At 39.4% G+C, this 26828-nt stretch overlaps 1 long non-coding RNA gene across 1 annotated transcript; it reads left to right on the plus strand.

The window, feature by feature from the left end:
* Nucleotides 1-158: 158 nt before the first annotated feature.
* LOC148044422 (uncharacterized) lies at nucleotides 159-11296 on the plus strand. The gene is made up of 3 exons (XR_015697586.1): nucleotides 159-593; nucleotides 8927-9173; nucleotides 10884-11296. It is a non-coding gene; the product is annotated as an uncharacterized LOC148044422 (long non-coding RNA).
* Nucleotides 11297-26828: the final 15532 nt, after the last annotated feature.

Genomic DNA, 26828 nt, shown 5'->3' on the forward strand with positions numbered 1-26828 from the left:
GTTAGGTCATCTTAATTAACTCACATGTCCAATACAGTGATTAAAAGGTTGTTAGAATTGCCATGTATTTTAGTCCTGAAGGATTTTCTGTTGAACAGTTTGGTCTCCAGAACTGAGGTTCAGATGGGGCTTTGCTCCAACATACACTTTCCCTTCTCCTTAAGTTGGCTTTGGGCAATAGCTGTATTTGTCATTTAGCTCCATGCCTAATACTAATTTTCAGTTTGTCGTCTTTGACTCACAGAAACTCTTTCCTCTGTGAAAAGGATGCAACTCCCAGCTGACCATTGAAAAAATGTAACAGGCAATTCATTTCTTTCCTGATAGCACCAAAGATGAGAAGCGGCCAAGTTGGAACAACTTGCTGAGGAAGTCCTGTCATTTCCAAAAGGAAATGTGATTCACTGTACAGGGCATTTTTGGGAGCTTGAATCAGAGATGTCGAGGAAGTGAATTCTTGGACAGCTTAGCCCAAAAAAGATCACATGGCTGTGGGTTAACAGTGACTTTCCCAACAAATATTTATGACTTTCTCTGCTACACAAAGGAAGCTGCAAAAACTCAGATTACAAGGCAACTGAAGAAAACAGAAAGTAAGAAATGGTTTAAACTCGGAAATATGGGGGAGTGGAGGGGGGGGGAATCAGTTCTTGAAAAAATAGCTCATTTTGAAACATGAAAAGCTATTTCATATTTTTTTTATAAAAACCAGAGAATATAAAAAAGCTGAATTTCACATTGTAGTGTTACATAAATAGTTTATATAAACTACTATATTTCAGCTCCATGCACAAATAAAAAACTAGGTAATCAAATATGTAATGTAATATTTATGTGTAACACAACCTCTTTCACTGTGCTTTTATTTTTTTATTATAGTTTAAAAATCTTTTCAAGTAGCTGAACCATTGTAATAAAATTAAGACTTGATCATGATGACTAACCTATGAGAAAGAGACATTGTTCACTGCCATCACTAATATTTAGAAGATACAGAGTCAATCTTTGACATATCTAAATTAGATTACTATTGTAATGTTAAACAGAGAGGAAGGCTAATGTGTTTGTTTGTTTGTTTGTTTGTTTGTTTGTTTGTAGCTGCTGTAAAAAAGGTTTGAAGTTGCTTCAGTTATTTTCCCCACTTTCTTTAACTATTGTTTCTATAACTATATATTTCTGCATTTGTCTTTTATTCATGTGAAAAGTCCCAATCAAATTATATTTTAAAAAAGACATATCTAAATTAAATTAGACTTATCTAAAATTCTGGAGAGCAGCTGCTAAATTTTAGATAATGTTAAACTACACAGTCCAATGGTTAGTTATAATATCAGCTGTAAATGTAAGCAATCGATAGATTGTTCCAATGAGGTTTTTTTTCAAGTTTTCTCCCTCCCCATCTTATACACTAAACTTGCATCTCAAGTTTTTTTTTTAATGTTAAATGTTAATGCTACTTTCAGAAGTTTATATTTCTCACTCATTTATAACTATAAGTATTTAGCACATGTGTCCTATAAATGAGTTAAATACCTTACTCCTTTATTAACATATGAAAAAATAATTGGAAGATAATAGCTCAGAAACCTACTAAGCTGCAGTTAAGCTTGGAAAAAAGCTTCTAGTTAAACTAAACGTACCGTTTGTTACCTGGACAGCTAGATGCATAGAGTGCAGAGAGGAGAAGTCAGTACTATAGATCCCTGCCCTGATTTAGGAAATCCAGATCTTAAGCCTCCATAGCCTGCTTTCTGTACTGATTGAAAGCTAAGGATGGCTGATTCTGCTGTTTTTGAGGATTCATCAAGTTCTTCTGACTCTGTGTCGGTTGATCCACTTTCTCTCCCGTTCAAAAATGTTCATGCATATCTCCATATACGTTGTAGCAATAGGCTGAAATCAGAAAATAAAAGATGGTCCTTCAGAGTTGGCATACATTTTCTGGCCGTGATGGAATTGTTTCACTACTGGTGCCACCTATCTTCCAGAAAGATGCCAGATGAGACACTATATGTGTGTGTGGACTCCTACAACCTATGGCCTTACTTGGCAAGTATGAAAGAAAAAAATGAGCAAAATGAAATTCCATAGTGTTACCTTCTAGGTCTGAAGCCTGCAATACGAGACTAGGGAAATCAGCCCTCCTTCTCTGGAGATAGATTTATCTTACAGATGATAAATAAAATTGCAATACATTCAGTGGCATCTATGAGATGTCTATTTCCCTGAAAGGTGTAGATTCAAATCCATTTGAGTAAATGTGAATTTAAAATGTTTACTTTTGACTTGATATATGCCTGACATCCTGGCAAACTATGAAGGCAAGTGGGATTCACAATATACATTTTCATGCCCTCATCTCCAAATGCATCTATTTTAATACATATTTTCCCTCACAAATACACTTTTAAACCAATTTTCCACAACAAAATTAAGCTTCATGGTGAATATTTTTAAATATATTTGATATGTCCACTCAAAATAATTCTCCAGATATCTTACAAAATTTATTATAAAAACTAAAATATAAAGAAAGCCATGGTGACACAGTGGTTAGAATGCAGTACTCCAGGCTACTTCAGTTTGGCAGTTCAATTCTCACCGTCTCAAGATTGACTCAGTCTTCCATCCCTCCAACGTTGGGTAAAATGAGGACTCAGATTGTTGAGGGCAATATGCTTACTCAGTAAAACTCCTTAGAGAGAGCTGTAAAGCACTGTGAAGCGGTATATAAGTCTAAGTGCTATTGCTATTGCTGTAAATCAGCAGTAAAACAAAAGAACAGCTGACGTATATCCTGTTTCAGGTTAAACCTATTAGACCTGTTCTTACCCTAGGAAGCAACTGTAAACAATTAACAGTAATTTTTTTTTTGCATGAGCTGTCATGCCTCCATTCAGTTTTGTTTTCCAGATTAAATATATTATCTTTCTTCCATTTTTCATCAAATAATATTCCATTCAGCTGACTGTTTTTGCTCCCCACACCCATTATTTCAATTCTCCCTCCCTCCCTCCCTCCCTTCCTTCTTTCCTTCCTTCCTTCCAAAAGAAGTAAGAAGAGTCCAGAAGTAAATGCAATTTGCCCGTTCAAGTCTGAAGAAGAAAAGTGAAAAATATCATGTCTGGTGACTTGGAAGCAATGATTTCACTAATACACAATAAAATCACATAAACTATTTCTGTAGCCTTATCATACTGTTCTGTCCCAAGCCTCTAATATATACTGATGCAGACCTGGCTGTCTGCCACAACTAAGGAGGGAGATAAGCAATCCCTTGCCTAGGAGCCCAGAAAACTATTTCTATGAAAACAAGGCTTGAACGCATGAAATTCTCCCAATCTTTCTCTATGCCTGGATTAGTAAACTGTTGTTTCCTGCAAAATTCCCCTCCCATTGCCCCACCTATAAGCTCTCCAGGAGGGGCCAATCAGTAGCCACCTGTTCCTATTTCCTTCTGTGAGCCTTTTTCCAAAGTTGCTCCCTCCTCCTATCACCCCTATGCATAGGTACCTCAGGGACAGCCTCCCTCTGTTCTTCCACACTGCTCCCTGACTCAGATGCCATCTGGTGGCCAACAGGCCTTTCTAATCCCTGATCTGACTCCAAACACCCCCCAGAGTTTCTCAGCCTCCAGGGCAGTCCCATAGTGTTCATCGCTGTCAGATTCCACCTGTTGGATATGTTTGTGATTGCCTGCTGATTAGTAACACTTTTCATCTCTATTGTTACAAATTCAAATATCCCAGTCTAAAGCTCACTTTTTTTATTCCTTTTTCTGAATTTTGCATTTGTCTCTTTTGAATTTCATTTTGCTATTTGCATTCCAGTTTCCTTTCTATTAATATCACTTGTAATGCTGTCCTGTCATGTAATGAGTTGATTATGGTTGCCAGTTTTGTGTCATCAGAAATTTCTTTCCATCTCTCCATCAAATATAGGGGAGTAAAAAGATGATCATCAATTTTTTTTAGATTTCATTATGGGTGACAGTACCGACAACCCTCTGCCAAATGAAATAAAATAAATTAAGCAGAGGAATATTTTTTTGTGTGAAATGGCTAAGTAATAGCAATAGCAATAGCAGTTAGACTTATATACCGCTTCATAGGGCTTTCAGCCCTCTCTAAGCGGTTTACAGAGTCAGCATATTGCCCCCACAGTCTGGGTCCTCATTTTACCCACCTCGGAAGGATGGAAGGCTGAGTCAACCCTGAGCCGGTGAGATTTGAACAGCCGAACTGCAGAACTGCAGTCAGCTGAAGTAGCCTGCAGTGCTGCATTTAACCACTGCGCCACCTCGCCTCGTCCTAAGCTTGTGTGCCAAAACAAATTTTTTATCTGAGCCTTCTCTACTTTCTTCCTCCACTCCTTCCCCTTTCTTCTTCCCTTCCCTTTCTCCTACTCCTGCTCTTCCCCTTCCTCTTCTTACCCTCTCTCCTTCTCTTTCTCCCCCTCCATCCTCCTCTCCTTACCTCTTTCTTCTTTCCCCCATCTTCCTTTCATTCTCTCCTCCTCTCTCCCTTTCTTTTTCTATTGTTGTTGGTGCATATTTCAAAACTCAGTTTATGTTTTCTTGGGATGGTATTTCCGCCAACCCAGATATAATTTAGTATCATTTCTTATTCCCTTACCTTCACTAGTCTACCCTAGTTATGTTCCCCCCTTTATATCTCACTCTTGAATATATACTTATATATTTAATATTTCCTTTTCTATTTTTCTCTTCTTCCCCTCCCCACTCTTCTATTTAATAGTGCATCATCTGAGTGCTTTATCTTCTCCCTACTTTCTTTTCTAGCTTGCTTTCTCTAGCCAATCATAAAATGTTCCCCACGTCTTGAAGTACTCTGATTCCTCTTTATCCTTTATTTTCATTGTCAACCTATTAATCTCTGCACAATCTAATATCTTTTTTATTATCTCTTCATCTGTTGGTAGCTTATTTAATTTCCAGTTTTAGGTAAATACAATTCTTGCTGCTGTTACATGTATAATCAAATAGGTATCCTCTTTCTTGAATTTCTCTGGGATAATACCTAGTAGAAATATATCTGGTCTAAATTATATTTCTTGTAACATTTTCTTTAACCATACTCTTATTTTAGTCCAATATTTCCTTGCTTCTGCACATGTCCACCACATATGATAGTATGAACCTATTGCTTGTTGACATTTCCAACATTTCACTGACTTGTCTTTAAACATCTTTGCTAATTTTCCCGGTGACATATGCCATCTCTAAAACATTTTGTATAAATTTTCTTTGTAAACTGTTGACATGGTTAATTTATAATTCCTTTCCCATAGTTGCTGCCACTTTTCTAGTTCAATCATGTGGCCAAAATTCTTTGTCCAAGTTGACATTGTATCTTTAACCACTTCTTCTTCTTCTATCATAGTTCTTAATAGGTAGGTATATAGTTCCTTGATTATTCTTTCTTCTGTTCCCATATGTATTTTATCCAACTCTCAACTTCTTAAGTTAAAACATACTTTCAACTTTCAACTTTAATAAGATTTGTATGCCGCCCACTCCCTTGGGACTCTGGGCGGCTCACAACAAAAGTAAAAACATATAAAAAATTTAAAAATACAATTATTAAAATTAATCTATCATCCATTGAATCAAGTGGGGCTGTATATTAGTCAACAGCCCCAGGCCTGCCGGAACAGCCAGGTCTTGGTTGCTTTATGGAAGGCCGGGAGAGTGGTAAGGGTCCGGATCTCTGCTGGTAGCTCATTCCACAAAGCTGGTGCAGCTACAGAGAAGGCCCTCCCTCGGGGAGCCGCCAGCCGGCATTGTCCGGTCGACGGCACCTGGAGGGGGCCCAACCTGTGCGACCTTATTGGTCGTTGGGAGGTGAATGGCAGGAGGCAGTCTCTCAGGTAGCCAGGTCCAATACCATGTAGGGCTTTAAAAGTAATGACTAGCACCTTGAAGTGGGTCCGGAGACCAATGGGGAGCCAGTGCAGCTTGCGGAGGATAGGTGTAACATAGGTGTATCTAAGTACACCCATTATCGCTCGCGTGGCTACTCCCTTTTATCTTTTTCATATCTTGATTGTATTTGCAATTGTGACAACCATCCTCAGCCACATTGGTACTTCTGAATAATGTTTCCCTTTCACTCTTTCCCATATTGTTAATAATCCATTCCTTACATAATGTCTTGAAAATAGCTATGTGTTCTACTTTTATACCACAAAAAAGCATGCCAACCCAATTGCAAATCATGACCCTCAAATGTCAATAATCTTGTATTTCTCAGTAAAATCCATTCTTTCATCCAACTAGTCCCGCTGCTTGATAGTACAATTCCAAATTTGGTAATCCAAATCCACCTTGAATCCTTGCATCTTGCAACATTTTTATAGTAATTCTTGCTTTTTTCCTTTGCCATATATATTTCCCCACTATTTTATTCATATTTTCAAACAATTTTTTCTCTAATTTTATTGGTATTGTTTGGAATAGCAACCTTGGTAATATATTCATCTTTACTACTGCTATTCTTCCCATCAATGATAATTGTAGCTTTTTCCATCTTTTCAGATCTATTTGTATTTTATAATAGTTATCCCCCTTTAGTGTTACACACCTTGATGTCAATTAAACACCCAATATTTCACTTTTTTCACCACGTGTAAGTCCAATTTCCCCATCAATTCTCTTTTCTGTTTTTCTGTCATATTTTTCACCAGAATGTTTGTTTTATCTTTATTAATCTTCAAGTCCGCTACTTCTCCATATTCTTCTATTATTTTAACTAGTTTTGGCTCTATTATGGATCCTCCATAATAAACACCAAATCATCTGCAAACGCTTGTACTTTATATTCTTCTTTCTTGACCCTCATATCTTTTACCTCTTTATTTTGTCGTATTTCCCTATTCAAAATCTCTACTGTCGGTATAAATTATAATGGCGATAGTGTCTATTTGTCTAGTTCTAGTTGTCTAGTTCCCTTTGTAATCACTAGCTGCTTACAAAAAAAAACCAAACCAAAAAACCAACATCACTTTAGAAGAAAGAAGTGAAGGGATTATTTTTAAAAATCCAGAAAAAAAAATTTATCTCAAAAAACCTCCTTGAATTCTCCAGATATATTTGTTTGCCCTGAATTTTATTTTTTTAAACACTCTCCTCCTTCTCCACCTGGCAGCCAATAGGCTAGCAGCCTGTGCCGGGATCAAGAGGAGCCACTGGAAGAAGGCTTCTAGCATCAGGAAGTCCAGGGTGGTTCAGAAGGATGCTGAAAGGTGCCAATGAACCCTGGAAAAAGAGCTAGGAAGAGCCATGAGGGCTGGAAGTGCCCAGACCCTGGGAGAGATTTCTGCAGGAGGGGCGGAAGCCTCCCACCCATCTGTTAGCCAAGCAATTGGTTCTCCATTGGATCACAGCACCTCTCAGTTCTTGGTCACCAGATGGAGCTAGAGAGAGGCTTTCCACAATGCAAGTGGAGCCAAGAGATGTTTTTTCTTCAAATCTAATGGATACAGTCCCGGGAACCAGTCCCTCTCCACCAGCTACTTTTACCCCAACTGTGGTTGGATTACACCCTGGGGATGAGGAGGATACTTTGCAGTTGCCAGACCATCTTCAGTCACTGGTCACTAGAGCAGTGGTAAAATTCATTTTTTTTTACTACTGGTTCTGTGGGCGTGGCTTGGTGGGTGTCATGTGGCTTGGTGTGGGTGGCAGGAGAAGGATACTGCAAAATCTCCATTCCCACCCCACTCTGGGGCCAGCCAGAAGTGGTATTTGCCAGTTCTCTGAGCTACTCAAAATTTCTGCTACTGGTTCTCCAAACTACCCAAAATTTCCGCTACCAGTTCTGCAGAACCTGTCAGAACCTGCTGGATTTCACCCATGCTTTAGAGCCATTTCGCAGGGAGTAGCTTCTGGTCTTCAACAATTGGGTTTTTCTGCCAGGGATCTTCCTATTTTGCGAGGGCATCATGATTTTCCTAGGGGTCAGGAGACATGGCTAGACCCACCCAGGTTATCTGCTCAGACTGCATCTGTGAGGAGTGAGGCCTCCTTTGTGGAGGAGGGAGAATTCACAGCACTCTCAGAGGAGGAGAAGATCCCCCCTGACCCTTTGCCATTTACTGGACTCTTTCGGCCTGACTCTTTTAGATCACTATTACATAAGGCCAAGGAGGTAATGGAGCTGGGTTCTCCCCCAGTCCTTGACACAGCCCAGGGCGCAGGTGGTTCAGATCATGGCCTATTTTCAGAGCCGGACATCATGAATGAGGCTGTTCCAGCACCCAAGCTCTTCCTGGATGTGGTACAGAGGCAATGGTCCAAGCCTGGGGTTGGTCCTTCCCCATCTAGTGTTGAGAAAAGGCTGTATAATGTGAATTCAGATCTTTCAGAGATTCTACAAACACCATCTGTAGATGTTCCGGTGGCAGCCTTGACTTCAGCATCCATCCTGTGGATGCCATAGATGGCCTTAAGACTGATGACAAATTGGTGGAGCTAGCCTTCCGCAAGCCCGCCAGGTGGCAGCATGGGCAGCCTGAAGGCAGCCACTTCAGTTTCCTTTTTTACCAGGGCCTCCCTGCTCTGGTTTCATCAGATGAAGGCTAGGATTTCATTGAAAGAGGTCAGGTTGCACCAAGATCTTAACAAATTGGTGGCAGTGGTGGAATATTCTGCTGATGCCTCTCTGAATGTGGCCAAATTTTCCTCCAGGTCTATGGCACCTTCAGTGACTGCCCAACGTCTACTGTGGCTTTGCCATTGGCAGGCAGATAACAAAAACAAGTTGAGGTTGGTGTCGGCCCTGTTCATGGGCAAGAAGCTGTTTGGTGAGGCTTTGGACCCTATCCTGGTGGACACCAAAGGTAGGGGCAAGGCCATGCCTTCCTTGTTTAGACAAAGAGACAGATTACCATCTCCTTATTTTTGCAGTCAGTGATTTCAGATGCCAGACTCAGGCATTGACTACCAGCAGGCCCATCGACCATTCTCGGGAAGGCAGGACAGACAGCCTGACAGATCGGACTTCAGGAGTTATCAGCAATTTCAGGACAAGCAGCCTTTTGGAGCGGCAGGAAGTCAACCCTTCCATTGCTCTAAGTGACTGCAGAGCCAACCCTCTCATCGGAGGATGGCTCAGCCTCTATCTACACCAATGGGAGGCTACAACATCGGACAGGTGGGTCCTTGTTATGGTATAATTTGGCCTAACACTGGAATTTCTGTCCAAGCCCCCAGAGTTTTTTCTCAGCTGCCCTGTCTCCAGGGATGCAACAAAGAGAGGCCTGATGGACACAGCTATTGGTCATCTGCTGGAGATCCAGGCCATTCAACCAGTCCATCAGGAACAACAGGGGCTGGGGTTTTATTCCATCCTGTTTGCAATTCCAATTGTGGGGGTGGGGGTGGAGAGCAATTCTAGATCTTCTCAAAATTGTTGGCAGCAATTGTTGGTAGTGGCCCACCTGCAGTCCTTCCCTATCAGACATCAATGCTACTTAGACAACATCCTGATCCAGTCATCATCACAGACTAAGGCAGAGGTAGACCTTCGGGTCACTGTTCAGGTTCTCAAGGATCATGGCTTTTTCATCAACACCAAGAAAAGTCATTTCATTCCAATGACACAACTGCTCCACTTAAGAGCAGTCATAGACACTTCCCTGTGTGTGGTCTACCTCTCACAGGAGAGGAGACACAGTCTGCAGTCATTGATCCAATGCATTTAGACAAACATCACAATGACACTGGCACTCTTGTCCCAGGATGTCAGCCTCTGCTTTGCTGTTGCTTCAGCTGCCATGAAACGGGGAGGGAGGGCATGGTATTTGGGAGGGGTTACTCATTGTGCTGGAGGAAGGTTCTGGAGTTCAGCTGCCTGTTGGACTACGCATGCATAGGAGATTCCCACCAGGACTAACGGCACCGACATTCCATCTTCGTGATGCCTTTTGAAGTTATCTCACACCTGACACTTGGGAGAATTATGATTGGACTGTAACTGTGATGCCAAGGGGTGGGGAATGGGCTATTCTATATATCAATCGCTTTCGCGCCTAAATAATCAGACTTCGCTTCGCTATGCCTTTAATCATTTATAATTAGTAAAAGTACACTTGATTTCTACTCATGGAGTCTCGTGGTCTTCTTTCCTAATTATCTAATGGAGAGGATCTGACACAGCTCCTGGGCAAGATGGTTTGTGCATCTCCATAGTCCCTTGGGCATGTCTCTATGCCAGGGTCCTGCAGTGGTTTCTCCTTCCTATCAGAGGTCAGGCAGGAGCAACTTGCCAGTCAAGGTCAGGGTCCCTCGGAGAGTCCTTTCAGTGGTGGTTTCTTTCTCCCCCTTTGTGGAGAAACAGCGTTCAAGTAGGACCAACACTCATTCTAGCTTTTTACTTCAATCCCATTCCTCAGAAAATTCAAAATCTATGACTATTTGTGGGAAAAACCTGGCAGGAGAGAAATGCAGAAGCCAAGCTTTGGTTCCTGGTTATCATCCTGATTGATCTTCTGCCTGAGACAATATGACAACCATAATATAAGCAGAAAGTATTTGGAAAGAAGCCTGGACTTAGCATATATTTTTTAAAAATAGCAATGAAAATTCAAAGCATATTGCCAAATTCTATGCAACTTTAAAGTTCTATTGGGAAATTCATCTTCCTGTACATTACTACCTTGTTTCCCTGAAAATAAGACCTCCCAGGATAATAAGCCCAATCGGGCTTTTGAGCGCAGGCACAAAAATAAGGCCTCCCCAAAAATATTGCAACACAGCAGCACCTCAAAAATAATGAGACCTCCCTGAAAATAAGGCCAAGCACTTATTTTGAGGAAAAATGGTAGGTGGAATATTTTCTGACTTGTTTCTATATTTATTCCAGGAACAAGGCTACAGTTTCATTCAAAGAAATGACCTGCCAGCTTCAACTCAGTTCTACATTCTAGGATGTTATTTAACTTTTCTTGCCATCCATTGCATCTATACTATATATCTTAATAGTGAGCTTTCCAGCCCATGTTGCAGCCCTGAAAATGGTGTAATAAATTGCACTTCTAGCAGCATATAAGTCACATTGCAGGAAGGAACTAACCTGGTCCTCGTTCACTTTGTAGTCAAATGGGATATGGAAAAACTGTTGGACTCAAAGGGGTTTTGGTTCTTTCAACTCAATGGGATCTGGAGCAGGTGACAATGCCTAATCATCTTTGGCTGATTGAACTTGAAAAGCTAAGCAAGGTCAAATTGGTTATACATGAATAAAACATTTAATGCTTGTCATTTAATGTTTGGAGTTTTGTGGGTCAGATTTGGTTGATCTACATGAAAGGGCAAGTTGATAGTCATACATGAAACTTAATTATGCAGTACTCAAAAAGCTGGACAATAACTCTTTGGTTGTAAAGTTCAGCTTTGCTGAACATTAAAAAAAACTTGTTTTGCATATGAAAAATTAATCACAAGAATTTTTTTAAAAAGCAAAGGATCATAAATGGCTGTATGGCATAGGAATCAATGCAGAATTCTTCCTAATCCCTTTATGAGAAATAGAGATGCAAATGTGAGCAAAACTACATATTTAAAAAGTTCTACTTTTTGAAAGGCAATGAGATTACATTTGCTCTTAAATTCTTAACGTTGATAGATTTTTGCAACAAAGCAACTTCCATAAAGCTTAATGGGAAAAGAATGACAAGTTTGGGGTTTTATTTATTTAGGAAAATTTATATAGCCAGTTACTCATGGCAACTCTAGGTGGCTTACAAAAAAAAACACAATGTAAAAAAGCATAAAAATAATAAAATTACAATAAAATTATAATCCCTCAACACCATCCCCTTGGCGACAAAAAAAAAACACTCAGCCATTTAATGGGCTCCATCCCACTCTGGGTGTCTGAGGCCTGCTGGCAAAATCACATCTTCAGGGCCTTCCGAAAGAGTGTTGGAGTGGGAACCAATCTAATTTTTGGAGGGATGATGTTCCAGAGTGAGGGTGCCACTAGGGAGAAGGCCCTTCTTTTGAGTCCTACCTGATGTACTTCCTTAGGAAACTTCCTTAGGATGTGACTGGCAAGAGATGGTCCCTCAGATAACCTGGTCCCAAGCCATGAAGGGCTTTAAAGGTGACAACCAGGACCTTGAATTTCACTTGGAAGCAAATTGGCAATCGATGCAGCTCCCACAGGAGAGGTGACACATGTGCACACCACAGTCTGCACAAATCCATTCATGTTCTAATATCACTGGGCAACAGAAAAATCAAATGTATTCAGGGGTATTAAAGACATTTCAGTTAGGGCTGCCAACAATTTTTGAGTAAATCTGTTACAATATTCAGGTTAATTAATAGTTGAGTAAATAGGGCAATTTTAATAATAATGGGGCATTTTAATTCCTGTAACTGAAAAATAAAGACTAATTGGTTTATTTTCTGGAATTATTTGAGTTGTTCTATGTGAGGATAAGAATCTAAATGGTAGCTTTTCCTTCTAATAATATAATTACTTTGATATTATAATTTAGACTGATTCCTTCAATATCGGAGATATCCATATTCTGCTAAAATAAGAAATTCTAATTCTAATTAATTCACTGATAAATGTGTGATTAATTGAACAATATCCTAAAACATTGTAGGCATGTAAGTTAACCTGGAAAGCTGAAACTTTTACCGTGCAGAATTTTTTGCATCTGTTGTCAGTTACAATTAATCCATACTTAACTGTGCATTGACCTATCTGCTACATTCCTGTTCTGACAATCTGAACATGGTAAAAGACTGGGAGTGAGTTGTAGGGCTTTGCATTCTGTGAAGATGTCATATTCAAAGCCATCAATGAATTCCTCTGTGATCTCACTAGATTCTTTCATCCTATCATGTCACCTACTATGCCCATGTGAGATATGGACAGAGCAGTGATATAATAGGTTTTGCTTAAAGATAAAGCACAATATTTTATAACTACTTTCTCAGCTTCATGTAGCCATACTCTCAAACCCCTAGCTTGAGTTTATAAAGCTGTTTACAGATAAATCCTATTACAAGTAATAGCTATACCACCACACTCATTGTTTTGAACAGAGCTAAATGTTACCTTCATTAACCCAAAAGCCTTTTATGTCAGTTTATAATGGAAGAAACTTCTATTAAAAAGCAAAGGGCAGCAAGTCGAAATAGCCTACCTGCATCTTCTGTTTTCAGTCTCCAAAGCCAACAATGTGACCTTCTTATTTAACCTTCCAAATATGTTGAGACTTTCATAGCAAGTGCAGAACTGAATTATTTAGTCAAAGTTATTTCCCATCTTTCCTTCAGGAGCTCAATACTCTACATACAGCATTCCTTCCTCCGTTTCAACAACCCTGGGAAGTGGGTTGAGCTGAGAGAGAATAACCAGTTCACAATCACACCGGTGACATTCAACAGCTCAGGATAGACTTAAACCTGGATCTGCCTGTCCTGGTACAATCATTTAACTGTAACCCTGAGATCTTCATTTAGCCCCAGAAAAATGTTTTTCATAATTTCTGTTCACTGGATTTAAAATATCTATCTATTCTAACCATGTGAACTCTGAGTTCCGAGCACTCTTTTTTGTTTGTTTCTGTGATAATTATAAGAACATGTTTGCCCATGATGTGGCAACAAAAGGATGTTGGTTTTCTGCTGGCAGTTTTTTTTTAAACTCCCCACTCTGGCAATAGTGCTACAGTTTCCCATCGCAGTGTTAAGCAAGCAGATTTTGGTTATTCTCTAAGGCCAGGGAAGATTGGCCAGGACAAAGAACCATGTTGAATTGTTACTGCTGTGATCCTTCATGGACAACTGTTAGCTCCTTTTCATCACTGAGAGTGTAAAGTGACCCAAGGCAGAATCAAAAAGATGGGAAGATATTTCATGCTGTGTAGCAATTCTCCAAAAGGCAAATGTTGCACGACAAATTTTGGTCTCAGATTGGCTCCTGTAGAGGTGAAATTAATAAGAATCATGGCTTTATGTAGGAAGGAATTGAAGGTAAAGCTGAAGCTAAATTATTTACTAAATTATAGATTTGTTTGCAAGGTATTGTGAGCCAACTTCTGTAAAACAAGCAAGGAGAGCATCTTCCATACAGCTGAACGCCTTAGAATTTTGCTTGGATGGGACTCTTTACCTGCAGAATTTAATATTTTTGGAGTGCCTGAATTGAGTCTTCCCTCCCTCCCTCCTTCCTTCCTTTCTTTCTTTCTTTTTCTTCTTTCCTTCCTTCCTTTCCCCCCCATTCCCTGCTCAGTTACTTCTTCCAGAGATGTGTCAAAGACAAGATGGGGCTGGAACTAAGCTCCTCTGCTTGTCCTGAACTGCCAGAGCAAACACATCAGGAGCCTGTAAGAGATGCTGTTCATAGAATGAGCATCTCTTACAGGCTCCTGATGTGTTTGCTCTGGCAGTTCTGCCTTGATTTAGTGGCTTCATGCAGTTTTGGTTTTTAAATGCCCTGTACTTTTGTAGTTTTTGGGTTTTTCCCTTCCCCTCCTTGAGTTTGTGCGCCGCCCTGAGTCCCGCCGGGAATAGGGCGGCATATAAATAAAATGAAACTCGAAACTTTTAAAAAATAATTGGTCTTTTTATTTTACTTTTGCAGCCAATGCAAACATCTACAGGAGCAAATTATGCTCTTTGATTCCAAACAGAAAGTTGGATTTGCACATGGAAAAGGCTAATCCCATTACCTTCATCCCTAGTAAAACCTAGTTTCTAATCTGATCTGAAATTTGGAGCTGGTAGTCTACAATTCAGTCCATAAATGACTTACTTTCTGTACAATAACTCTTCTTGACTTTCCTCTTCTAAGGGGATATATTTTATCCAATTACTTTCTTTTCCACAACATCCATGTGGCAAAATAAATATATAAATAAGTATATGATGAGGAAATGGCAAAGAAGAACTAGTTATTAATTTCCACCTATGAATTTGGGAAGGATAAGGTAGACCTGGAAACACAAATCATTTGGAGAGAGGATTCAGAGCTCGTTTGTTGATACCCTGAGATCTGTCCATGGTCCTGCAAGTTTTTTGTCTGATCTCTTCAACACTGGGTTTCCTGTTTCTGGACTATCCTGTTCACTCATTATAGTTGTTGATATCACATCAAATTGATTGGTATCTTTTTGCTTACTGGGCAACTGTGGAGATTTCCTTCTTAGGGAAGGACCTCAGGGTAGGACATTTCTTGGTATTCTGAGATGGCCTTTCAGTTTCTATTATGGTTGTATGAAGATTTCTCTTCTAGTGCATATTACTCAGTGCTGAATATCATGCCATTGACTGTGCAATTTAATGACCTTCTTCTCAAACAAATTTTACACATCAATGTATAGATCTAATTAAAAATTGATATATGCTTATGAATTGTAGAACTTGTGGCATTCCTTATTTCTCCTTTTATCAAAGAGTTCCAAACCAGTCCATTATATCTACCAACAGGTATTTTTCCATATCTCAGTTTGAGAGGCTAAATGGAGATTATTTTAAGGCAGTGAATTACATGTCTGAACTATTTTTGCAGGTTTAACTGTGGGTCTTAAAATAGCTAAGAGATCACATTATTTCTATATATCATAGAAACTGTATCTTTAGAAGAGATCCTTAGCACTTGGCTACCACAGGTGCCCCCAACATGAGTGACGTCGAGCTGGTCATGCCCATCCTGGTCCACCAAGGTCAAACACAGCTTTCATGCAGCCCTCAATGAAATTGAGTTTGACACCACTGCTTTAGATGGATATAATCACTCATGGTTGATCTTCAGAACTAAATGGATCAGAAGTATGATTCTGATAAAAGAAAGCAAGTTATTTTTAAACAATATATAAATACTAGTTAATTGCACAAAATGCAAACATGAATATAAATGCTACTTATTATGAACGTAGTTTACTGTTGATGCCAAATCTTGCTAATGCTCTGACAGATGGGTGACTAATGTCAATCTAGATATTAACCCATTTATAACTTTCCAAGAATAACATTTTTGTCATTTATCCTTAAAAATTGCTAAGTCCTTAAATTTGCACTTAAATTTTCATTTGTTAAGGATTGAAGGAAATTCTCCCAGTGAATGCTAACAACCTTGCTGTTCTGAGAATTTTTAATACTTAAAAAGCAGAAAAGAGTAATACAAAAAGTGACTAGGAAATTAGGCTTGGCCAAGGTTTATGTCCACATAGGCCACATTACAGTTGTGGGTTAGATTGAATCCTTTAATTTCCAGGCATACTACTCACCAGCAATGTTCCCTCTAAGCTGTGCGGCTGCACAGCCATGCGGCCACACATGTAACAAGAAAATGCTGGGCAGCAGTTTCCAACTGCCACACAGTGTTTTTTAATGTCTTAAAATATGATTTAAAATATCCCCCCTCCCTCCACTCTGCACCAAACTCTCTCCTCCAGCAGGTGAAGTCAAGGAAGACTCTGCCCGGAGACCAATGATGCTGCAGAAGGGAGAATTCCCATTGGTCCTCTGGGGCTTCGTTGGTTCCTGGGAAAATGCAATTCGTTGGTTGTAACCTGCATTTCTCTGCACATCTCGCGTTTCTCAGGCATTGCATCGTCTGAAGCCCCGTTCTTGGCTTAGCAGGCTTTCTGTGATCCCTTCACTTTGCGGCGAGAGGGAAGCAACATAGAGTTGGACTGCCTGAGCCAAAGGGGTCCACGAGTTCTTGAGACTTGATTTTTGAGCAGTACCAATCCATTCCACACTTTCCTTTCCCTTTCTGTCCTTCTTCTATCTCCCTCTTCCTCCTCCTCTTCCTCTTCCTCTTCCTCTTCCTTTCTCTTTTCCTTTCCTTTCTCTTTTCCTTTTCTTATTTCCTTTTCCCTTTCCTTCCTTTTCCCTCCCTTCTTCATCCTTTCCTTTCTTCTTTCCCATTTCCTTTCCTTTTTCCTTCTTTTCCATTTCCTTTCTCCTTTCCTTCTCTTTTCCTTTCCTTTCCTTATTTCCTTCCCTTCTTTTTTCTTTTCCCTTTCCTTCCCTTTCCCTCCCTTCTTAATCTTTTCCTTTTCTTCTTTCCCATTTCCTTTCCTTTCCCTCCGTCCCTCCCTCCCTCCCTCCCTTCCTTCCTTCCTGGGGGGTCTGAGGGAGAGGAAGGGGACCCTTTTCCTCCTTACCCCCCTCCCCAACATCTGCTCTGATGGCAATTATGCCTAAAAAAATTCATGTGCTCAGGCATGAAAATGTGCCGCTCAAACACTATACTTTTCTGCACACACTGAAAAGAAATTAGAGGGAACATTGCTCACCAGTTGATTGCAAAAAATATATAATTCTTGCAGCATGTTCTAAAGAACACATATCCAAAGTAACATGTCGTTAATTCCACAATATCTCCTTTCTGTGGAGAGATTTTGCTTGCCAGGGTCTGTCCTCTGATGAGCAGTCTCAGCCATAATGTCATCCCACTCCCTCAGAGAGGTCTACTTTTTTCTGTCTTCACCTGAAGTCCCATTGCCTCTGAAACATTGTGCCAGTTTCTGAAATAAGAAATGCACAGGAATAGATTACTGGTTTATCACCCACATTTTAGCTGCAAAAGTGCCAACAACCAATGAATAGGAGCAAATAATTAAGATCTTCCAACTGGATGTCACCAATATCTTTTCAGCTCAGATTTGGTAGCCCTAATTACGATGACTGCTTGCTTTAAAAGACTCATTCATGTTACCAATCATTTTTCCAAATATGATTCCAGCATAAAATACAATTTAAATTGCTTTGCTTATACAAACTATAAAAATACATTTTAGCTGTGCTTTTTCAGACTATTAATAGAATGTCATCAAATATTCCAACTCACACTTGCCAACATTTTTCTCACAGAAACACATGTTGCAACCTATGTACTAGTTAAACCTGTATATTTAAAAATACTTTTGCATACGAATTCTTTTGAAGACTGTTTTGCACAACTTCTTTCTTTTGTTTATGTAAGAAGCATACATGATGAAAGATTTCCCTCATTAATGAAGATAACATAATCCTTATGCTCAGAAGGGCTATTTAGGATGATCTGACAATTGTCCTTAATTCTAACAGCAAGTTTGGGCATTGTTTCCAAACAGAACCTGATCTTGGTGAAAAACAAAAATAATAAAAAATAACATAATTGAAATTGAGAATTATTCTCCTTTGCATACTTCTGTTGTCAAACTGCAATAGTAGCAAATATATAATGATAGTGTTAGTTTATTTCTGTCAAATTAAATTAATATGAAGCTGGTTTACACCAAGTCAAATTATTAATTGATATTTATCCAGATTTCACAATACAAGATTAATTTCTTCCACGCAATGTGAATTTTCTCTGTTCAAAACAATTTACATCCTACACAGCTACCAACTCTCATTTAACTTAAAAAGTGAAACAAGGGCTGCTTAAAACTGTGCTTGAATATTTCAGGGTAATTTCTTCAACCAGATCTATGTAGATTGATACATGTTACCATTTCACCCATTAAAGATAAAGATGGAAAAATTCCAAGGTTGTTCATCTGGAAACCAGTGTTAATTTTTCAGCCATATAGGAAATAATGACATGAGTATATTAACATTTACTAAATAAAAATCTTAACCTTTTGAACATATATTTCTCAAGCTTTTTTAATCTAATCTACTTAGCAGGATACATTGACATCTTTCAAAACACAGCTTTTGAGAAAATGCTTCATGACTCAGTCAATGTAGAGGAGGGGTGTCAAACGCACATCATTATGTTGCTGTCACATGACATATCATAACTTTTTTCCCTTTGCTAAAATGGGTGGGCATGGCCAGCACATGACACATCCATCCTGTGGGCCATTACTTTGGCACCTCTAATGTGGAGCATAAATGACCCAAATCAATTAACAATCTATATAATTTGGAGCAATGCAATCATAACCACCATTACAACTATATGAGTTTTATTCTACCTTGTACTGATGGATCAATCAATCAATCATTTTTGAGCAAATTTCTAGTAAGGCCTATTATCTCTTGCTCTGAAAGTAAATGTACCTATTTCTTACAATCCGTGCTAAACTAATATATCAGAACTTCCCCCTAAAAATGGAAACTGTGAAAGTGATATCATTTGAATGTCTTCTCCACATTTTAGCAAGCTATTTAAAAAATTAAAATAATTTAAATGTGAGAATACTTCTCTTCTCCCTGAACAATCTTCAGTTTATTTCAAGTTGTTAATGCAGCTATTTTACAAGGCAATTTTTAAAGTTTTCTATATATTTTGTTATTGCCTTCTCAGATAAATTAAAGAAGAATTTTACATATTTTACTGCTATTTTGGTAGATTTATAAAAAAGTAAAATGCAATCTCTTTTGGCTCAGACTAAAAGTATAATGATAATAATAATCCAGTTACAGAGAAAGAACTGGAAAAAAATCACAAAATGCAAAAACCCTCAAACAGCAGTAGAGCATGTAGCAAAAGAAAGCAAAGATAGTATCAATAGTAATAGGCACCTTGAGTGCAATCCCAAAACATCTGGAATACAACTTTAATATCATTGGCATTGACAAAATCACCTTCCCTCAATTGCAAAAGGTAGTTTTACTTGGAATAGCTTCCATCCTTTGACAATACCTTTAATGGCATCTGTAAGTAAGTAAGTCAGTAAATTTTTATTACGGTCAAAGACCAGTAATACACATTAGTTTTTACATTTCGTTAAAAAATACTGACATTAAGATATAATTAAAAGGTATTGACATTAAAAATGGAAAATAACATACATGTTCTCAGATTGTTCAGGTCACTCCCTGGTTTACCTGGGTGCAACGCTGTTTGGTATAGGAGTAAATAAAATGGTTCAAAGATTGTTAGAGATATGTCCAGATAATTGGTACAAGATGACAACTATACTTTTGTAGCTAATTTTATTCTTATGGACATTGCAGCATCACAGAACTTTGCCACTGCATACGTGGTAACCGGGTTAGTGCCCTGGAGGAGAAAGCCTAGATAAAAATTGTCTGCCCTCCCTGGCAATCTCTCTAATAAGGGGAGAATATATACAAGCTCTGTATAGCTTGCAGTGTAATAGAACATGTGAATTATCTTCCACTTCTCCTTTACCGCATATACAAACCCATTCTGCTATAGGTGTTCTCTTATACCTGCCCTGGAGGAGTGCTGAAGGAAGAATGTTAAATCTGGCTCTGAAGAAAGCTAGTCTTTGTTTTGGGAAGATCAGGTCATTTAGATATCTTGCCGATTCCCACACACCCTGTTTGATTCTGTCCCTACTGTGGAGAAGCAATCTATTTAGTTCTTCTTGGAATTCCATGTCCTTCATTCTATTAATTACTACTTGCTTTGCTTGATCAAAGCCTAGGGACATTAAGAATACCAGTGAGAGCCCATAAGAGCCCAGCTTATGATCAATTGCCTGTTTCCGGGGGGGTGGGGGGGAATTGTCAGTCAACACTAGTGGGGATAGTCCCTCTGGAAAGAAATGCATTTTAAGCCAATGAATGATCATCATCTTCCAGGCTCTTACCTGAATTTGAGGCATGCCTGTCTCAATTCTTAACTGGGCATTTGGAGTTCCATTGGGTGCAACTAAGATGACTCGTAAAAATTTGGTTTGTATGGTTTCTAACAAGTCTCTCTTTGCAAGGATTCCTGTTTGTGCCCCATATAGAATTTGCACCAATGTTTTGGCCTCGAAAAGTTTTAAGGCAACAGGTACTAACTGCCCTCCACCTGTGTAAACCTCACCGCACGTCACTGAAACGTACAGTCATTTGTCTTACACACAAACCTGCCCGATTAGCTTTAGGGTCTTTAAATTGTCTGGAATGCAAAGATTCTCCTGTTACATTTTCATCATAATGAATCTTAAAATGGTACACATTTAAATTGCAAGGATGTATTGTCACAATACCCCCTTTAGCTCTCCCCCACCCCATTGCTTGGGACAGCCAGGATTGAGTTAACCCAATAGCCATCTAACTGAATCTCTGTGGAGGCCCAAGTTTCCTGCAAGAAGAGGATGTCAAATTGTTATATATAGCTAAAAAAGAGTTGGTCTTTTGATAGAACAGACCAACCTGCTATATTCCAGGTTATAAGGGAAAGTGGGTCAACTTTTGCATCTCATCAGGAAGCTTGATTTATACAAAGGAAAGTTGTCTGGCTGTTACCATGGATTGAGGTGTCATCGCACACCGAATTGGCCTTCTTTAAAAATAGTGAGGACCCGTCTAGGTCATGTGTAGACTCTTGAGGAACTTGTTCAGGGTAAGAGGTTTTAGCAGCAGCTAACAGAGCTTGCCATTCCGATGCCTCTTCTCTGGGTGTAGGACAAAGCATTATTAGATCGTCTTTCATTCTTTGAGATGGTGGCTCTGATGTGGATCGCCTCTCAGTTTCTTGGTTTGGTGCTAAAAGTGCTGAATGTGTCATAGGATATTCACATAGGGATGAAAACATCTCCATCTCCACTGGGATCTCTAATACCCCATTTGGGACTTGGCTTCTATTTTTCACGATCTTGTATTCATGTAATCCCTTGTCCTCTGGAGGAGAAGTGAGAGGCTCAATTATTGGGGAACCCAGATCTATAAGTGGCTCTGCTGTGTCCATTGTGACCAATAAGGATTTCTTTAAATTTTCTAACTTGTATAATATATTGTCTTGTTCTTTCCTTGGGAGACTGCCAAAAGCATTAATGAGACCAGCTTCTGTGCTGTTAAGTATCTCTTCTCCGGGTAGGGCTGGTTGACTCCCATTGTCCTTCTCTTTTTTTTCCAAGGCTGAAAATGAGGAGGAGGCAGCCATCTTGGGAGCTCACATGTTAGCTATTAACAGAGTAATCCTTTCCTCACCAAAGACTCTGATGGGAAAGATTTGGAAGGAAGCTAAATATGCCTTCATCTTGAATAACATATGTGGTATGGTGGGCTGTTTGAAAGACAGGAGAATCCGCTTCCAATTTGGGTCCTCAGGTAACCACTCCACAGCACGGAGATCAATCATGCCCCTGTGACAGTGAAGAAGCTGGCTTAGGGAATTTAATTTTGCACTTCTGGAATTCCAACGTCCATAATTAAGTCCGTTCAACTAGATTCTAAAAGCTATCCATTGGGTTTGTAGTGAGCGATGTGATTGTTGTAATTGAGGGAGGGATGCTTTCCTGATTTCTTCTTTATTGATACCTTTTCCTCTCATTGCCTTGTCTGGGGAGGGATTTTTTTCTGAGACGACTGCCACTTTTTATCCAACTCTTTAACTATTTCTCTGGCTCTTTGCTCTTTTTCCTTTTCTTTATCCTGCATATGGGAGTTAACCAAGTCTTTTGCAAGATCTTTGGTGGGGATACCTGAGACCCAATATTGTACTTGAAGAAAAACAGCTAAATCTTTTTTCAATGTCTCTACATCATGTTGGGTGGCAATTAATTGTTCAAATATTGAAACCACCATTTGCGCTGTGAGAAGGCATTGCTTTGCCATAAACTCAGTTGAATTTTCCCAAGGTAAACTATCTATATTCTGAATTATCTGGTTGTTGGTCGCCTTTTTTGCCTTTAGCTCAGCCTCCATATAGGAAGTTATTGGGCTAGTTGTTTGTGAGAAGAGCTGGCTTTCAGTTTGTTCCCCTTCCCCACCAGATCGGGAAAGTCTAGTAAATGCTGTTTTGGCACATCTTTTTGCCAGTCCTGTTCTAATCTCTCCAGATTGTTGGGGATGTGGGGGTTAGTTTTACTTACAGATCTCTTGCCAACAAAGAGCTCCTCAATTCTTGGTTGTTTTGCTGTCTTCACTGGCAGGAGAGATCCTGGGCTGGTGCCATGGTGTTTCTTTCTTTTTCCCATGCTTATCTAATTCTCGGCAGCAACCAAAGTTTTTGTTTGTATTATGTTCTACGCTGTTATCTCCACCAAAAAATGTTAGTTAAATAAAAAAGGATCCAATGGGAGTACTAAAAATTGATAAAATAAAATAAAACTGGGAGGCACTAATGCAAACATGCTCCAGCTGCACCAACTGCAGCTCCGCCCCCCCCTTAGTGGCATCAGACAACATCTGCTTATTCCAGATCCTTGGGAAGGCCTCTATAGGTGGATAAAAATGGCAGATCCAGTCTAAACATCTGGATGACCATAATCTAGCATTATTTTTAAGCAAACATCATCCACAGCTTCCCAGCCACAGGTGTCTCCCATTGATCTTCCTAGGCTTGCTGTTCTGAAACATTCTGGAGTACTTTCTCTATATTATGTCAAAATCTATTCGCCTTGATGTTTCTTCTTATATTTGTTTTTTTCCCTATGCTTAAGTGCTCCTTCTTATAAAAAGGAGGTTGTTTCAAACACTTTTCTTTTTTCTTTTTACATCTTTAATGTCATTATACTGTATACCTCAGTCCATTTTCATGCCACACCACTATGCTGCTGTTACCTAGCAGTATTCCAGACCCAGGTTTTCAAGATGAACATGTTTGTAGGAATTGCAGAAAAAAAATCCTTTCAAAGTAGAGGAAGTGGAAAAGAAGGTGATAAGAGAAAAGCTTATGCTCCTTTCCACTTTCTTTGCAAATTTTCTCTCCCAAGGTTGCTTTGCAAGTGAGAAACAGTAATCAGGCTAAAGTTACACATTGTTCCCTGTAGTAATGTTTAATTCCACTTCTGTTGCATTTAAATTAGTGAGTGTAATACCTGTTAGAATGGATATGGTTGTACTTCTAAAATCAATTCAGAATTCACCAAGATTTAATTTCTTCAAAACAGGCTGTTAGTGAAATGAGACAAAGCATATCTTAGTCCTTTGTATCTATGTTGCACTTAAATCAAGACCTCCCTACTCTTTACTAACTTAATTAAAATATGAAGATCAAAAGGGAGCAGGAGAGCTGAAAATCTGAAGAATGCTATTATTTATCATATTTAGAAACTGCCCATCTCCCTTGTCTGTGATGCAGTGGCTCAGCAGTTAAGACACTGGGCTTGTCAGCTGGAAAACGGCAGCCTACGTTTGAGACCTGAGCTCCAGCAATAGGGTGAGCTCCTACCAACCTAGCAGTTTGAAAGCGTACAAATATAAGTAGATAAATAGGTACCACTTTGGTGGGAAGATAACATCTCTCTGTGACCAAATGCTGGCCACCCAACCATGAAAATGTGTTCGGACTGAATGGCCCTTGAAATGGAGATGAACACCGCCCCCTAGAGTGGGCCATGATTAGCAGAGTAAACTCTACAGGGACTCCTTAACCTTTACCAGCTCCCTCATAGAGGAATTCTGGACAACGTATAAATACTCATATATTCTTACTAGCCATTAGGGCTCTGGTTGATTGGAGCCCTAAACGCTAATTAGGCACCTGGTGCTGATAATGTCCTGCCAGAAATAATCAAAAATAACACCAGTTATACTATTATACTATTTTCATATTATTCTGCTGGGGAGATATTGACCTTTTTCTTTTTTTTACTCCTTTTGACTTTTTGACTCCCTACCTTCCTTTTTTTGTGGCTTGAAATATCCTTGTTTTTTGCTTTTTTTTCTTACCCCATGTTTTCTTTTTGCACTTTTTTTCCTTTTGAAGATATTGGGACATCAGTGGATGGCTCACCCTAATTTTGAGCAATTGGACTGAAGAGTTATTTTTTCTTTTCTTCTTTTTTCCTTCCCTCTCTCTCTTCTCTTTCTTTCATTTTCACCCCCTTTCTTAAGTCAGATTTTCACTCTCCCCCTTTCTTTTTCTTATGCCCTTTTCTCATTGTACTTATAACCTTACACCTCCAAAAATTGTTGAGCATGAGTAGAAAAGTAACTCCTGTTGGCTCTACAACAACAACCCCTGCCTCCTCACCGGCGGGAGGTCAGAGGTCAATACAGTCAATGCTTCAGCAAGAAAAAGAGAAAGGAGCAAACTTTGCGACAATCATGCAAGCGATACAGAAAATGCAAGTAGGACTTGATAGTAGGGATGATAAGTTAGATACAATTGTAAAGAAGTCTGAGAGCATGGAAAAAAGAGTGGAGATAATAGAACAATAAAATCAAAGCATAGTACAAAAAGTTGATAAAATGGTAGGAAAAATGGAAAGTATGCACAACTGGATGATGAAATATGAAGACAGGATTCAAAAAATTGAAGGTAAAATCCAAGAAGGAGAGAAGAAAACTGAGAAGTTAGATAGTAGACTGAGCGACGTGGAAAGGGAGAGCAGTGGAATACTAAGATGGGAGATGGATAGGTCTGAATTTTTCTTAAGATTTCAAAACATAGAAGAAAAACGAGAGAACTTAGTACAGATAATATCCAAGATCCTGATAAACGTATTAGAGATATCCCAAGAGAAGATGATAGATGCCATAGACGAAGTCTTCTGAGTACATACAAGATATGCAATGAGAAATGCTCTTCCAAGGGAAGTTCATATAAGATTTACTAAGAAAACAACCAAATTACAAATTTTACAGAAAATGAGAGATAGAAAATTAGAATACAAAGGCAAGGAGATCTGTTCTGACCCCCCCTTGCATGGCTCGTTAACAAACACACAAATAACTTAAAAGGACTTTTCTTTATCAGTTTTCAGTTCAAACTGGCTTCGAGCCCAGAAATAACATAAACATAAATCTCTGATAAGAAATTCAAAAGAAAACTCTTACAAGCAATATGCACTTCTTCCAAAGTCTCGCCAGTTCATCCTGCAAGGCCTCAGACAATCCATTTTGGAACATGTCCATTAAAGCAGGTTCATTCCATGTGGAATCTTGGCTACGTAGCCTGAATTCAGACACATATTCCTGCAATGACCCAGTACCCTGCTGCAAGGATTTCAAACTTCTGGCAGCTGTTTCCCCTTTGATTGGATCTTCAAACATCCGTTTGAAATGCTGGCAGAAGCCCTGAAAGTCATCCAGCAGAGGGCTCTGTTGCACTAACAAGGGCGTGGCCCAATGGGCAGCCGTGCCTGAGAGCAAACTGATCATGAATCCCACCTTCGTCCGGTCAGTGGGGAAGTCCTCCGCTCTCAGGCTAATAAACAGCTGGCATTGTCCCAGAAACGCATTAAACATTGCCAAACTTCCCTCATATTTATCTGGCAGGGCAATTGGGCACTTCCTCCTTGGCTTGGGGGGGGGTCTTGCAGCTCTCTGCAACTGCTGAATTTGATCTGACAACATTGTTATTTGCTGTGCCATTAATCTACTCTCTGCCATGAGTTGTTCCATAATTACTGAGATTAAGGCTTGTTTGGGCTGGAGTCAATCTGTTCTGACCCCCCCCCCCTTGCACAGCTCATTAACAAACGCAGGCAAATAACTTAAAAGGACTTTTCTTTATCAGTTTTCAGTTCAAACTGGCTTCGAGCCCAGAAATAACATAAACATTAATCTCTGATAAGAAATTCAAAACAAAACTCTTACAAGCAATATGCACTTCGTCCGAAGTCTTCACGGATCAGTTTACATGAAACACCAAAGCACTTGTCCAAGTGTAACAGGCATAAATCATGATTAGTAATCAAACAATCTTTTACCAAACACGGAACACATGAAGGAACGTTGACTCCAGCGACTGGGGCGTGGCAGCATCCCTCCTTTTATCCCCCAACTTGCTTCTAACCACTCCCAGCTGCCTAATGAATTTTGTATCCCGAAAAAACTCTCAGCAGAAACTGCTGAATCACAACACTGAATTTTGTATCCCGAAAAAACTCTCAGCGGAATTGCTGAGTCACAACAGAGATTGTAGTTCTCAAACAAATTCCGAGAGAGGTGAGAGAGAGGAGAAGAGAATACCAATTTTTGACTAAAGTTC

The sequence above is a fragment of the Thamnophis sirtalis genome, unplaced genomic scaffold (genome assembly GCF_051295495.1).
Source record: "Thamnophis sirtalis isolate CommonGarterSnake01/CBP01778 unplaced genomic scaffold, rThaSir2_p1.2 scaffold_8, whole genome shotgun sequence".
Lineage (NCBI taxonomy): Eukaryota > Metazoa > Chordata > Lepidosauria > Squamata > Natricidae > Thamnophis > Thamnophis sirtalis.